This window comes from Idiotropiscis lumnitzeri, chromosome 2 (genome assembly GCF_059441095.1).
Source record: "Idiotropiscis lumnitzeri isolate Australia: NSW breed Sydney's pygmy pipehorse chromosome 2, RoL_Ilum_1.0, whole genome shotgun sequence".
Taxonomy (NCBI): Eukaryota; Metazoa; Chordata; class Actinopteri; order Syngnathiformes; family Syngnathidae; genus Idiotropiscis; species Idiotropiscis lumnitzeri.
The window spans coordinates 29,943,761-29,958,700 of record NC_142392.1 but is presented as its reverse complement, the minus strand read 5'-3'; the positions used below and the strand labels follow the sequence as shown (position 1 = coordinate 29,958,700).

The 14,940-nt window shown below is 41.8% G+C and overlaps 1 long non-coding RNA gene across 1 annotated transcript; it reads left to right on the top strand.

Annotated features, from left to right (window-relative positions):
• The first annotated feature begins 261 nt into the window (after positions 1 to 261).
• LOC148342271 (uncharacterized) lies at positions 262 to 5,024 on the top strand. Its single transcript, XR_015842156.1, has 2 exons — positions 262 to 4,129; positions 4,663 to 5,024. It is a non-coding gene; the product is annotated as an uncharacterized LOC148342271 (long non-coding RNA).
• The last annotated feature ends 9,916 nt before the right edge of the window (positions 5,025 to 14,940 follow it).

Below are 14,940 nucleotides of genomic sequence, written 5' to 3'. Positions count from 1 at the left end.
ACAAATTCGACAGAGCCACCCATGAACAAGGAGGCGTCTCTGACTTTCAACTTTGGAGATTCCCCAATACCCCAGAATTGGAAGGAGAGAATAACCAAACAACTCTCTGATATTCCAGAGGTATTTGCTCACCATGACCTTGATTTTGGGTGTACTAGTAAAGTGAAACACTCCATCAAACTTCTTGATCCAACTCCCTTTAAGCATCGTGCACGCCCCATTCACCCCCAAGATCTGGAAGCAGTCCGCAAACACCTTCAAGAACTGCTTTCTGCCGGTGTGATAAGAGAGTCACAGTCACCCTACTCCTCTCCGATTGTCGTGGTGAGGAAGCGGAACAATGACGTCCGTCTATGTATAGACTTCCGCAAACTTAACTTGCAAACAGTTAAGGACTCATATGCCCTTCCAAACCTGGAGGAGACCTTCTCAGCGCTTTCGGGATCCAAATGGTTTACAGTCCTTGATCTCAAATCTGGTTATTACCAGATTGAAGTTGAAGAAGCAGACAAAGAGAAAACCGCATTTGTCACTCCACTTGGGTTCTGGGAATTTAACCGGATGCCCCAAGGTGTAACCAACGCACCAAGCACCTTTCAACGATTAATGGAACGTTGTGTTGGTGACATGAACTTGAAGGAAGTACTTGTATTTTTGGATGATTTAATCATCTTTTCAAGTACTCTTGAGGAACATGAACGACGTCTCATGCGAGTACTTCAACGTCTGAAAGAGTATGGACTGAAATTATCATCCGAAAAATGCAAATTTTGCCAAACAACAGTGCGTTACCTTGGTCATGTAATCTCAGAGAATGGTGTTGAAACAGATCCCGAGAAGATTCAGGCCTTAAAAACCTGGCCAAGACCCACAAACCTCAAAGAGTTGAGGTCCTTTTTAGGATTTTCTGGCTACTATAGACGTTTCATAAAGGGATACTCATCTATAGTGCGCCCACTTAATGACCTGACACGAGGATACCCACCATTCAGCAAAAAGTCCAAAGAAAAAGAATCAAATCATACCTATTATGATCCCAAACTGCCATTTGCCAGCCGATGGACACCTGACTGTCAAAGAGCTTTTGATTCCATCATTGAAAAGCTAACAACAACCCCGATCTTAGGTTTTGCAGACCCAAAGCTACCTTATTTGCTTCATACCGACGCCAGTACGACAGGCTTAGGAGCAGCACTCTATCAAGAGCAGGAAGGTCGGCTTCGGGCCATAGCATTTGCCAGTCGAGGGTTGTCCAGAAGTGAAGCACGCTATCCAGCTCATAAGTTAGAGTTTTTAGCGCTCAAGTGGTCAGTGACAGAAAAGTTTCACGATTATTTGTATGGTGGTAACTTTACTGTGGTGACGGATAGTAATCCACTCACATATATATTAACCTCTGCTAAATTAGATGCAACGGGATACAGATGGCTTGCTGCTTTGTCAAACTACAACTTTAAACTGCAGTATAGAGCAGGCAAACAGAATTGTGATGCTGATGGACTTTCCCGACGTCCTCATGGAGATCTTGTCAATGATGCACAGTCAAGGAAAGAGCAAGAACGAGTGAGCCAGTTTGTCGAACGTCATTTAGCCGACAACGACATGTCAGAGCTTGTTGATACAGAAGTTATGCAAGCAATTTGTCAGAACCATCTCATTAAAGCCAAGAACCCCAATAACTACGGTGATGTCACACTTGTGGAGACATTTACCATCTCAGCAAGTGCAATCCCTGACGCCTACAGTTCCGAAGAATTACATGGTCTGCCAACACTTCCTGCTTTGTCCACCTCTGAAATTAAAGACCGACAAAGAGCTGACTCAACGATCAGTCAAGTGATTGCGCAGATCGAATTTGGTCAAACACCCCCTCCAACCTCCCGGAGGGAATTACCGGATCTTCCTCTCTTACTCAGAGAACTAAATAAATTGGAATTGCATGACGACGTGTTATACAGAAAACGACGAGATGGAGACCAAGTGACTTATCAACTTGTTCTTCCTGAAGAACTCAGATCATCTGCACTTCAGAGTTTACACAATGATATGGGCCACTTGGGTATTGACAGAACCCTTGATCTGATCAGAAGCCGATTCTATTGGCCTCGGATGGCAACAGATGTTGAGCACAAAATAAAAACATGTGATCGCTGTATCCGTAGAAAGAGTCCTCCTGAGAGAGCAGCTCCTTTGGTCAACATCGCCACCATGCGACCGTTAGAGTTGGTTTGCATGGATTTCCTCAGTCTAGAGCCGGACAGCAGTAACACAAGTAACATTCTTGTGATGACAGATCATTTTACTAAATTTGCCCTTGCAGTGCCCACACCAAATCAAAAGTCCAAAACCGTCGCCAAGTGCTTGTGGGACCAGTTTATCGTTCACTACGGCATACCTGAACGTCTTCATAGTGATCAGGGTCCTGATTTTGAGGCAAAACTTATCAAAGAATTGTGTGAAATTTCTGGCATAAAGAAGATACGGACTACTCCATACCATCCACGGGGTAATCCCGTTGAAAGATTTAATCGAACGTTACTCAGTATGCTGGGAACTCTTGAAGACAAACAAAAGTCCCATTGGAAAGAGTATGTTATGCCCTTGGTGCACGCATACAATTGCACGCGCAATGATGTGACAGGATATAGTCCATATGAATTGATGTTTGGTAGGAAACCCAGATTGCCAGTCGATCTTGCATTTGGACTACCCTTGAACAAAGATCAGAAGATATCCCATTCACAATACATTCAAAGTCTCAAAACACGACTGGAAGAAAGTTACAAGATAGCTTCAAGAAATGCACAAAAAGTAGCAGATAAAAACAAGGCCAGATTTGATCGTAAAATCTCTGTCTCTGAACTTGAAATCGGGGACAGGGTTTTGGTGAGGAACGTGCGACTGCGTGGTAAGCATAAGCTTGCAGATAAATGGGAAACTGACATTCATGTTGTTGTGAAACGAGCAGGGAACTTACCGGTTTACACAGTCAAACCAGAGTCGAAGCAAGGTCCTTTACGAACCCTACACAGAGACCTTTTGCTTCCGTGCAGTTTTCTTCCTGTTGCCACAGCAGACCGACCTGAACCGACACCTGTTAGTCGTCCAAAAACCCGCCTAACGACTGCAACAGAAATTCCTGATGCTGATGAATCTGATCAACCTGACAACGATGTTATGATTCCATGGATTGATGATTCCCAATGCCAGGAGATTGCCAGATTTACCACTGTGCGTGACTATACGACAACCCCAGATGCAACAAAATCCTTGGATACAACACCAACATTGGACAGAAACTTTCCTGAAAACATTGGAACTGAGAACCTGGATAACGGAAATGGAGATGGGGATGAAACTTTGGAAAATGTTCCAGATGCTATCAACAGTGAAGTTGAAAGTGGAAATTCCCCTCTGACTCCTGACATACCTGAGGAATCCAAATCACCTGCAAGTACTCCTGAGGATTCAGTTGAGGAACAAACTATTGACTTATCCAAGAAACTGGACTATGATGATCCTGTGACCACTCAACCATTGAGGCGATCAGAGAGAGATAGAAGACCGCCAATGAGATTAGACTATCCTAATTTAGGGAATCCCCTAGTGACAGTTGTAAAGTCTTTATTTCACGGTTTAACTTCTGCTTTCACCGACTCCCTAAATAATCCAAATGAACAATATTTGCGAAACATGCATCGGGACATGCATGGTATTTTACAGGGGAGGGTGTAACCCAGTAGAGAAAACACCATTTTATTTTGAAAAAACATTTATTGTGTTAAGAGGAAGTGTATATCTCTCGTCTACTTGATTTCCTGTTTGGAGTGTCATTCATCTGATTATGACTTTCTGATTCGTCAAAGTCAAGTTGTCCCGCCTTCTCGAGATGCTATCTCGAGATTAGCTGTGTATATCGTTCTTTTACGCCTGGACGCCCAACTGAAAGGTTGCGTGACGATATCTAATGCTAATGTGCCGTTCGGTGAGTGAAATACTTATTGAAGTTGATATAAATGTGACCAATAATAAAATGTTAATTGGGAAATGTTTTATCTTAAGTGTGGATACCAGTGAGAACTGAGGGTCTGTGACAAATCGACCGTGTTCGTACTTGAACGTCGTCTTGGTGAGTCGCCATGCACTTGCTATGGACTGTCGTAAAAACGTTTATGTGAGGCTAACGCTAAGCTAACGTTAAGCTAATGCTAATCGCGAGTGGAAATGTACTGCTTGTTTACAGTGAAAGAGTTGATTTTACTTGTTTTAAGGTCTTTCTAAAGCAAGGTTTATGTTGACAAACAAATGTATAACTGCTCATTTTGATGTAATATGTGTTAAAAGTGAAATGTTGAATTGACTCAGTTATGTTTGTTATACAATTATTTCTTTATTGAAGTGATTGATATGTAAACCATAAAACATGGTTATTGAGAAATTGGACATATTGAGAAATGTGTTTATTGTTAGCTCATGAGTTCATTTCATGTGTTACAATGACAATTTGGAAAACATGCATGTAAATTAATAACTGTTATAAATGTGATATTTAGATGCAGTATTTATGATAATTGAAAACTATAGAGCTATAGCGACTGATGATACTGGAAACTGATAATAGACTTATTAGCTGCATACAATAATTTCATGATTGTTATGCAGGCTGGGTTTTTTGTCTTGGCATTAAACCAAGATCCGAAACTGAATGGATTCTCCTTTGATGGAGATGGCGAGCCTGAGCCCAGAACCACATCTGCGATAAAGGAACCACAGTCTTCACCAACTTCTTAGTGAACATCACGTGGTAACACACCTAATTACCACCACGACAAGACTTTTTTCCCCAAGACTACCGGAAAGAACATTGACTGACTTAAACAAAATATTACTGAGCTCAGTAGGACTTTGGGATTATTATTTCTAATTTTTGGGATTTGTGATTTATTTTATGTATATGATGCCGGCTGTGAATTTGTAAATAATTGTTTTGTTTTCCATGTTAATACAGTTATTGTTGTTGCTCATTTCTGCCTCCAGCTATTTCATTCACACACCTATCAATTATCACTATTGTAGCCTTCGAGAATCTAGAGTCTGGTCCAATTTATTAAATATCAAACTAACACTATCTTTAAGTAATCGGGGGTTACACATGCGCAACAGAAATCAGGGATGCGGAACGTCAAGTGCGTCACGACGCGCCTTTGCGTACCTGTACACACTGCCACCAATCCACTCTTTCATCAGAAGCACAACGAACGAGGTGAAAAATGCCCAAAAAAAAAACAACAGACTTGAAGCAAATTTTTGGGTCTTTCACCACCAAAAAAGAAACAGCCAAGCGAGCCTGAGCCGAACTAGAGAGCATTTTCAAAAAAGTGGCTCCAAGATGTGCCGTGGCTTGAAGCTAATGATGAGCGTACTGAAATGTGGTGCAAGATTTGCCGCTCACATCCACATATAGCTGATAAAACAGGTGCGTTTTATAAAGGCTCAAAGACCTGGGTCTGCTTTTTGATGGATCGGAGGACATCACAAAAACTGAGCAGGAGATCGTTTACGTCGTGTCGGTGTCCAGTGACGGCGAACTTACCTCAGACTTCGTTGGACTAATTGAACTGGGTGCTGATCGAACCGCACAAGCCATAAGTGACGGACTAGTGAGACTTTTCGAGGACGCAGGCTTGAATAACTGAGCCGCTAAACTGGTCGCTGTGTGCACAGACGGTGCTGCCGTCAACGTTGGAGCGTACAACGGCATTGTGCCGAAACTTAAGCAACTCGCTGCAGTTGGAGGCTCCCTGGTGCACATTTTGTGCACCGCAGACACTGGAGAACTGAGCCAAGTCAGGTGATCACGGTGTGCCTTACTGTGTCACATTTAAAGCTGATGCAGTTTTATTTACAGAAAGGTGATGCAAAAAAAACATTGAAACACTGAAGAAATTTTGCAAAGAAAATGGGATCTCTTTTGTGTAGTAAGTTTTATAACGTCAGGAGGACATCGAGGAAGAAAAAAAAAGATGTGAGTACCCCACACTATCTCCTGGTACTCATGTGAGTAACCCATGAAAAATATTATGTGCACCCGTGTTTATATCGCTGTTTTCTTAGTTCTGACGGCATTGTTGGGGTGTTGTTTTAACATGTAAAAAGACTTGTCGACAACATTAAATGTCTGTTGAAACCGAAGAACGAAGTTGAGCCTTGATTGAACTCGAAAGGAGTAACACCGAGTGCCTGTTGAAGTAACTATTCCAGACCACGCCCATAATGGCATAAAAATGATGAATGAGGTAGTGAAGGAAGTGTTTGTTGAAAAATAGTTAGATTTGGAAGCAGATATTAATAAAGGAAAAACAACTGGTTATTTGATTTTCATTTTAAAAAATAAATTCCCAAATTGAAATACAGCTTGTTTGTTTTCTGCAACAAGGAAGGAAACGTCTCAAAACAGTTTGAATTTAAAATTTTGTTTCGACTACGAAAATAGAATATAACACGAGCAAAAATGGAAAACCGGCTTTTCTATTTATTTGAGATTCCTGGAAGTGGTCGGAGAGGGACAAATTGAAAGACTGCAATTGCGTTTTCTAGTCTATAGGTGGCAATGTTTTCCACAGTTTTGAATGAGTGAAGACTGGTTTTATCGCCATCTACTGTTTAATAGACAACGACTTTTAACCTTTGTGGTATATTATTGTTGTAGATGTGCGGGTCTGGCCCAGCTTCCCTCCGGACAGGTCGACAAGCAAGGCTGGAGTGGTGATATAAAAAAACTTCTGAGACACTCTGGTGGTTGGAAAAAGATTGTATTGGTGTCAAATTGGCTGATGCCAGAAGTTCCCCCAAGAAAGGGTGTGTGCCCCCCCCCCCCCCCCGGCCCCCCTCTCGAGCCTTCCCTTCTTATATGGAAAGCTAACAAAAGATATAAATATCCAGTTCTCCCCTGTTACATATGCATTCTCATCCTACTTGCCCTTACATGGCCATCCAAAACCCTCAAGACGAGAACAGATGTGGACTCCCCTTATGTTGCTCCTCGGCGCCATCTCGTCGAAACCGGGACCCATTCCTGTATATCCATCCCTTGATAAGTTGGGGACCCCTGTCGAAATCCCTGACCTGACAGAAACTATGTTGAGGCCCACTGCATTAGAATCTTAACTCATTGTAGTGGCGGCTCAACGCAAGATTATACATTCACCAGACCAACAGTTGCGCTATGTTAGAAGTAGAAATGAAGAATTATTCCCGTCCATAAGTTACAACGTATGGAAATACAAACGTAAAATGTTGTTGGGTTTCTCACCTGTTTCACACTCTTCACTTTGCCAGCTTTCTTGTTTGTCACTTTTTCCTGTTTGCTTGTGTTTTGGGTTGCGATTTTTGATTGGCTCTCTTCATCACTGAGGTCAGCGTCGATCTGGAGGAACTCAATGTCGGTGTAATGTGTGCAAAAATATACTTTATTTCTAAAGCGCATTTCACGTATGTGGGTTTAAACTTGAATTGCTGTCTGTTTTGTTTTTTCAGCGTTACCCGTTTACATTAAGTACACTAAAGTCCATCAAAGGCTATTAATTACATAAATCCTACAATAAAGCATAACTTTAACTCTATTGATGAAAGTCAAGTTTAATTTAGGCTTTTAAGTAACTCAGTGGTGGGCCTTCAAGGTCTTCTCTGTTGGCCGAACATAATCAATAAAAAAAAATTATCATCATCGTCGCATTGATGTCATATTATAGCTGAGCGTTGTATTTTTAGGTGAGAGTTTTGAATCCAATCAGCATTCCGCTCGCTCGTGTTGCCGGGCAGGTTTCACAATACGGGGAGCGGGCATTATGCGTTCCGAGGCCTGAAGATGCAATTGTGCGAGCATCTCTTCTGTCAAAGTCAATGAGCTTTCATATTTGTTAGACGGTTGCGATAGCCAATCAGATCACGAGTTGGTTACAGTGAGCCTTCTCGCTGACCTTATGCTGAGGGTGATGAACGCATTTTGTGATTGGATACTCACTCGTGAGGGGGCGGCGCTATGCCGAATCAACACACCCAAAAGTCGTAACTGGCGACCGTTCGAAAATCTGAAATATATTCTTGCTTTTTTTAAACCACAATGGCCGAAGGAGGGAAAAGTGTGATTTTTATTGCAGATACACTTGCAAGGACATTTTCAAGTCGGACCTTTCAAGAGAAGCTATATCGTCCAACACTCACTCAGTGGTGCGTAAGTGTGTTTCTCCAAATTATTTATCCAGCCGTGGTGTCATAAATGATGGTATTTTAATGGGGATTCATTCAAGTAGGACGAAGTAGGACTTCTTTGAAGGCACAGGTGTGAAATGCACTGAAGTAACTTAAAAAGTAAAATAAAATTACGATTGTTTAAGAATGTGCAAGAAAGAAAAATGTTGACAAATGCTAAAAATAATGATATTTTCCAGGAGGTATATATTTCTTTGTTGTTTATTCATTCAATTCTATACTTATTTCAATATTTGAGTATTATTTTTCTTTCAATATGTAGTATATTTTGTCTTTGAAGTGTGGGTCCTTGCTGCCTTCCGGAGAGGCAGCCGAGCAAGGCTGGATTGGTGATGGAAAAGAACTGGTTCGAAAAAGATTTTATTCTCGTCACATGCTGATGTCAAAAGAAGTCTCCCCAAAAACTTGAGCCCCCTCTCAGACATTCCCTTCTTACAGGGAATGCCCAAATAGGACATGAATATCTAATTTTCCCTTGTTGCATATGCATTCCCATCCCGCTAGTCTTCGGGATTTCCCTCCAAAAGTCCCCCAGAGGGAGAGCAGATGCGTCTCCCCGTTGATACGACCAGTCTACTCGTGACCACCTTAAATTACTCTCATACCCTGGAAGGTCACTGACCTGGCGAGAGAATTGCCCCCACCATAAACAATACTAAGGCCTATTTTCTCTCAGGGCAGTATCTGGTTACATCGGAACTTCAGAACCAAGACTGGTCACTTCTTTGAACTTCCCATATCTGTATAAGGCCATTTAAAAATACATGACTTTTTTAAAATTTATTTCAATGTATATTTAAGCTTGCTTATATAATACTACAATATTTATTCAATTATTTTAATGTTAAATTATATCAATATCAATTTAAACCTTATTTCACTCTTGAATATTTCTGAACATATTTGTTCATTTGAATATGTATGCAATTTAAATTATTCCATCCATCCAGCCATTTTCTGCCGCTCATCCGGGGTCAGGTTATTGAATTAATTTAATACCTAAGTATTTTTTACATTATAGTTTTTCTGAAGTGAGATTCTGCTTAGCAACAAACCCCAAACGCTTGATAGAGCTCAACCTAGAAAGTGTATTTAGCCAGTCAGAAATTTATTCAGAAAGCGAAATATTAAATGTATCTGAGGGGATATTTGAAGAGTTTGAGTTTTGTTCAATGAACCATACATATACGAGCCAGCCAAACACAACGAGAAAACCAGCGCTGACTCCAGTTGCCATCAGATTGCCAACTCCTGACATTCCAAAACCTTGAAGAGAAACTGAGACTATTTGCGTTTCTCTTTCTGGTTCTTTTTTTAGTTCAACTTCGAGTTCTGTTTTTCACCTTTTCACAGCGTAATGAAGGCGAGTTGAGCAAGTGGAACAAGTGATTTTATTGATGATTGTGGAAGGCACCGATTTCATAAGCACTGTTTCTTCTCACACCTTTTCCATTAAATGCGATTAAAAAGACAACTGAAAAGCATAATGTTAAAAAATGTTGTACCAGGCAAAAGCAATAAATTTTATTTACATGTTTGAAGTAAACACACAAAAAAATCATCACCACTCAGACAGTGGTTCTTCTGGCACTGATCTCAATAAAAGAGCTTTGCAAAATTCAATTTCATCATATTTTATTGAAAATCACATTTACATCTTACCACAAAGAGTCGGTTCTTTCATTTTTTTTGTCTTTTTTTAATCTTCAAGGATCGCTGCAATTCTCGCCAGCACAATCGTGTCTCTCAGCTCCCTGTTTAGTGACAATATTTTTTAGAACGAACGCTGCAACTGAATGGCTTGTCTCCACTGTGTGTTCTTGTGTGGCTTTGTAAATGCCACTTTTGAGAGAAACTCTTAGCACAAACTGAGCAGGAAAAAGGTTTTTCTCCAGTGTGTGTTCTTGTGTGGATTCCTAAATATGACTTTTCAGAGAAGCTTTTACCGCAAACCGAGCATGAAAAAGGTTTTTCTCCAGTGTGCGTTCTTGTGTGATTTATTAAATCAGACTTTCGAGAGAAACATTTACCGCAAACCAAGCAGGAAAAAGGTTTTTCTCCACTGTGTGTTCTTGTGTGTTCTGTTAAATATGTCTTTTTCGAGAAGCATTTTCCACAAACTGAGCAGGAAAAAGGTTTTTCTCCAGTGTGTGATCTTTTGTGGATTGTTAAATGCGACTTATGCAGGAAGCTTTTGCCACAAACCGAGCAAGAAAAAGGTTTTTCACCACTGTGTGTTCTTGTGTGCCTTGTTAAAATAGACTTGTCAGAGAAACTTTTGCCACAAACCGAGTATGAAAAAGGTTTTTCTCCAATGTGCTTTCTTGCGTGATATGTTAAACCTGCCTTTTGAGAGAAGCATTTTCCACAAACAGAGCAAGAAAAAGGTTTTTCACCACTGTGTGTTCTTGTGTGGCTTGTTAAATTAGACTTGTCAGAGTAACTCTTGCCACAAACTGAGCATGAAAAAGGTTTTTCTCCACTGTGCTTTCTTGTGTGATATGTTAAACCTGCCTTTTGAGAGAAGCATTTTCCACAAACAGAGCAGGAAAAAGATTTTTCACCACTGTGTGTTCTTGAGTGAATTATTAATTGAGACCTTCGAGAGAAACTCTTGCCACAAACTGAGTAGGAAAAAGGTTTTTCTCCACTGTGTGTTCTTGTATGTTGTGTTAAATTTGCCTTTCGATAGAAACTCTTGCCACAAACTGAGCAGGAAAAAGGGTTTTCTCCACTGTGTGTTCTTGTGTGCCTTACTAAATGTGCCTTTCCAGAGAAGCATTTTCCACAAACTGAGCAGGAAAAAGGTTTTTCTCCACTGTGCGTTCTTGTGTGCCTTACTAAATTTGCCTTTCGAGAGAAGCATTTTCCACAAACTGAGCATGAAAAAGGTTTTTCTCCAGTGTGTAATCGTGTATGTGTTTTTAAATTTGACTTAAAAGAAAAGCTTTTGCCACAAACTGAGCAGGAAAAAGATGTTTCTCCACTGTGTGTTCTTGTGTGGATTGTTAAATGAAACTTTCGAGAGAAGCTTTTGCCACAAACCGAGCAAGAAAATGTTTTTTCTCCACTGTGTGTTCTCGTGTGCGGTTTTAAAGACAGCTTTGAAGTGAATGAGTCAGTGTGACATACCCTTTCACCTTTAGCTTGCCCATTATCATCATCATTAGTATCACCATCGTCATGAGCGTCTAATGTGTCCTCATTATGTGCTTGTGATGGCCCCCAGTGGTCTTCATCACCTTCTGTTGTCACGTGATGACTTGAGCTGCTGCTTGGAGGCTCCGCCCCTCTGTTGTCCTCACTCTCATCCTTGTTTTCATTTTCAGTCTTTATATGGACAACGTTCATCTCCTCCTCCTTTTTGATGTGAGTCAGGTCTGGCTCCTCTTTCACAGAACAGAGATTGTTTTCACTGACGTCTGTCGGACACAAAAAGACAAACATACAGTTGGTTTGGTCAAGTCAAACCTTGTGCGTCGACTTTGCCTTATATTGTTTCTACCGTACTACCTTGACTGGTGCCTGCCGCACACGGAACAATGCGTGCGACCCCGACTTGGACCAGACCATGGGGGCATTTCAATAAATTACGTCCTTTGATGTAAACCTCCTTTTAGCAGCACAACAGTGATAAACGAGCATTTAAAAAGGAAGCACGTTGCGGCTGATGCCCGATTTCATTCCTGACATCGTCCCAGGCGTTTCTGGAAGCGAGCTGAAGTTAGCACACACAGGTTATTGTGTGCGTCTGATGGAACACCTGTTGTGGGACCCTAAAATATTGATGCAGACCACTGGGGGCCATCGCAACATAATGTCATTGATAAAATAGGAATCCTTCAAGCGAAATACGTTTTCAAGTATTTCTTTTTGCATTTATAGATAGTTTCATTGTGGGTACTTTTTGCTTTCATGATAACCTGCATCCCTAAAAGAATTAAAGGGGCCCTGGAATCAGAGTCGCTATTTATTGCATGAGTAACGTTTGGTTTTTTTTTGTTTTTTTTACCCAAAATGACATTTATCCTGCTAGTACGTTCTGACATTACTCTTTTTATTTTTATAAAATTTCTGTTTCTAAATAAATTCTAAAACAAGATTACGTTTGAAGAGTAAAAGTTCTTACACATAAGCATTCAGCAACAACACTTTCACTCTGACTTTCGTGTTGACATATTTGAATAATGACTGTATATTTTAAAGTTATCCAATATGTATTCAAATTCGACGAAGATACACCAAAATATTATGAGTTCACTGAATTATTTTGTAACCGCAATGATGCTTAACAGCCGTAGGGTGTCAGTAATGAGTAACAAAGTAACACAACACCTCCCATTGTTCCGTCATCATTGTCATTTGCAAAAATTACCAGGAACTATAAGTTGCGGGGGAGATGCAAACCACCTGGGCCACAGGAACTTTATCAGGAACTAAATGTTCCTGGACTTGTAGGTAGAAAAGGGGGTTGTGACTTTCAGCCTTTTTGAGACCATAGTAAGCCAAAGATGCAGATGCATTCCTTGCAGCATGCGCTTGTTCACTGATGAGATCCGTGCAACCCTGGATGGAGGCATTCAATGTATTTTAATTGCTTGGATGGGGTGAAACTATGCACACGTGCACAAAACAGTGCAGGGCCACCCGAGGTTCATTGACCGAGCCAGTAAAAGTTTCATAAATAAGACCAATATGTACTTGATTTATTTAAAAAAAACTTAATCCTTTGTGCTTTATCCACTAAAATTAATCAACCGCCATTGATCTTTTTGCCGCAGTGTGCACAGTTTTGAGAGTCAGGTTGACTCATTCCATAAGGAATTGCTTGAACAAGATATGTCAGAGTTTTTGTCAAAAACGAGACAAGCCAAGATTGTCTTTGTCACTTGCGAGGAGCAGTCCGCCAGGTTGTACCGGCATTAACTCTGTCAAATGGGGGAGGCTCAGATATAGCAAAAACAAATTGGAGAAGCTGTGGAGCAGAGCACAACATCAGTCAGACCCGGGTCCACAACCCCTCTGGCAGAGACGCAAACAGAGATTTCGCTTCAGAGTGACCCATTCACTGTCTACCATACTGTCAAGAAATTCGGAAAATGTTCCGTAACAGAAGAATTCGGATTGGGTGCTGAAACACCACACCCTGCAAGTGACATGGAGTATTCTACATCTGAAATTAACTCTGCCAAAAGTCTTCACCAATGGGCCGAAAACTTTAGTATGATGATGCGCACCGATAGTTAATGTGATTTGTGGCTCAGCGATCATAGACAATTCATACCGTTTCCTCTGCTCTGGGGCAAGGCACACATGCGAGGCAGCACCGGTAGACATCACAAATACATAATCCTAATGCAAGATGCACTTCTGACCCTCGGAATTGGGTGAATGCATCCTGAAAAACCAAATCATCAGAACTGAGTGTTCAATGCAAAGGACCAATTGGTGGTTTGAATGGGTGGAGGCGGCTCCACCGCGCAGACCAGAGCAGGAACAGGACGGACCACCCGCGGGAGGATGGAGACCCTGGTCTCAGAGCTGCCCAGTCGACTGGAACGCAGGACAACATATGCTTCCCCCGGCGGATGTGCACAGTCAAATTCAGTCCCTTCTGGAAATTCAGTCCCACTCGAATTCCAGTGTTTCACAGGTGCGGGTTCGGTCCATGGCAGTGACTCGGCCAATGTCAAGAGTCCCACAAGGGTGACAGTGTTGTTGCTCACTGTTGCTCGTCAAGCTTGCAAAGCGTGGAACATCTTGTTCCACCATCAAAAACTGTTGTCCATCAATCGTCACCGGAATGCCAAGACCTGCCGGTCCTTGAATGCTGAGGCTCCACGGGCACCCCTATCGTGGAATGTGGTCCCAATCGGGTTGAGGCGTCAAGTGTGCGTTTGGAAGCCATAGAAGCGTTGTCGGAGGAGGGGGTAGCGGTGGCGCCCCGTGCTAGTGGAGCTCTTTGTGACAGGCATGGCGCTGGACCACAGGATGGTACATTTCAGGAAGTGGCTCGGCTTGGACCGCTCATGACCCAGTGACCCCACAGCAAAAGAACGTCCCACTCACAACCCATGTCTATAACCACCCCTACTTCTTTTACGTGACCTTGTTGACCGGCAGGTGCGGACAACAAGCCTGCTATGGGCACTGCGTCACCAGAACCTGGCCAAGGAGCAGCGGAAACGGAAAGAGCAGACGCAATGGGAGCTGCATGCGTCGGCTGCTGCATTAGCTGCTTCCCTCTGTTTTATTTTATTTATTTTTTCCATATTCTTTTTTCTTTTCCGGGTGAATTAGCACTCTTGGCCCCCTGAACCTGCAAGTGTAACAATTATTTTTCTCCATCCAATACAATATTTTCTTTCATCGATGCAAAAACGGGGGTTCTACTCATACTGATGAGCAGTTTCTCATTGACGGACTGTTTCGCATGATGTCAGTAACTGGGAGGCGCACGCCCTCGAGGACGGCCACCCGGCACAGCTGTGTGGTGGTGACACTATTGGACGTGTCACTGGCGGAAGCTTCAATCCATTCGCGTCTCGCCCCGTCTCCCATAAGAGCTCACCAACTTAATCCCTCATCATATTTTACAAATGCCAATGCCAATTGGTTTTGTCTTCTGTTTATGATTCATATTCAATCTCCATGAACACATCAACTATA